The following is a 1,430-nucleotide window of genomic DNA, read 5'->3' as shown; positions in this document are numbered from 1 at the left end:
GCAGTAGTCGGAAGTAGAAGTCCAAGTCAATCAGATGGACAGCTTCACAGAACAAGCGAAAACATTAGTTGTACCTGAGGTGTTCCTACCAGCAGCAAGTACATGTGGTGAATTTCCAGGCAAAACCAAGACAGGCATTCTCTGCTGAGACACCAAGAGATGGGTAAAGCAGTATTGGAAGATGGAAGTACTGATTCCAAGCAAAAAGCAGGCTCCAGTTACCTTTTGTGAACCTTCTGGCCAGCTTGCATCATTTCTAGGAGAACCTGCACCATATATAACCTCCCCTTAGATGTTAAGGACCTTGTTTTTTTCTGTGGAGGAACAGCATTCATGACTGTGGGCAAGAGTAGTAAGATGTTGCAGCACATTGAATGCAGAATGAGCTGTAGCCTACAAGATGGCCTAATCTTCATTGGCAATAATAAGCCAATTTTGATTCTCTATTATTGTGATGAGTTCTGGAAGACAAAGCCAAAAAAAAAAAAAAAAAAAAAGTGAAGCAACCAGAACACAAAGAAAAGTGGGGCTTGGATCTCGTGTTGCTACATGAAGACTTGATATATATGACTGTGGAGGGGCCACCTCCCAAAGATACTGGCATTGCTATTTGCTGGAGTGGCAGTAGTCCCTGGGGTTAGTAGGGATGCTGGTAGGGGAGCACCAGGTAGTTCCCAATTCCACAGGCTCTTTCTATATTGGCAAGCCCTGTCCAAGGAGCTTGGAGGCCATCACAGCACGTAATGATTCCACAATGAAGAGGCACTGTAGAAGCTGCTGCTGCTGTTGCTACTGCCAGCATTACTGGATCCCCAAAACAGCACCTATAGGCAGAGTAACCCCACCTCCAGGTATTACAGATCCTCTACCTGGTAAGGGAACACCTATGGGTCCATCAATGGGAGCTTTGCCCTGCTGCAGGGACACCAATAAGTATCTCCCTCTGTGAATGAGCCTTGCTCCAGCAGGAATTAGAGACCTTCCTCCCCAACAAGCCTGCCCACCAAGCCCCTAGGTTTCTGTTGATGTTTTTCTTCCTGCGATGCTTTTTGTGAAACTGCGTAGAGTATGAGTGAAATGTCCCCTCTTTCTACGCTACTAACAGCTCAGAACAAATGCATAGAGTAATTATAAAGACAGAAACATTGAAGGATAATTAAGACAGCAACTACAGTAAACAGTTACCACCCTTAGTACTGAGATAATGAAGGGGACTGCATGGAAATACTAAAACTAGTAGTTCAAGGAGGGACTGCCCGCTGATGCTTATAACTCATGATCTTACAGAAGGCCTCTAAAGCTAAGACTTAGATAATTTTAAATAGGACATCAGCCACCTGCTGTTGATCTCTCTGAAAAAGCAAAATGTGGCTGGTTGTGGGAGTTTGGAGGAAAACCATTAGAAACTGGGACCAGTTTCTACTGTTACC

General features: G+C 44.6%; 1 pseudogene; it reads left to right on the top strand.

Moving 5' to 3' along the window:
- Nucleotides 1–333: 333 nt before the first annotated feature.
- LOC127491545 (small nuclear ribonucleoprotein-associated protein B' pseudogene) lies at nt 334–830 on the top strand (annotated as a pseudogene).
- Nucleotides 831–1,430: the final 600 nt, after the last annotated feature.

The sequence above is a fragment of the Oryctolagus cuniculus genome, chromosome 3, assembly GCF_051225735.1.
Source record: "Oryctolagus cuniculus isolate XC-2025 breed Fujian yellow rabbit chromosome 3, ASM5122573v1, whole genome shotgun sequence".
Lineage (NCBI taxonomy): Eukaryota > Metazoa > Chordata > Mammalia > Lagomorpha > Leporidae > Oryctolagus > Oryctolagus cuniculus.
The sequence above is the reverse complement of the archived record's forward strand: the minus strand, read 5'-3'. Positions and strand labels throughout refer to the sequence as shown.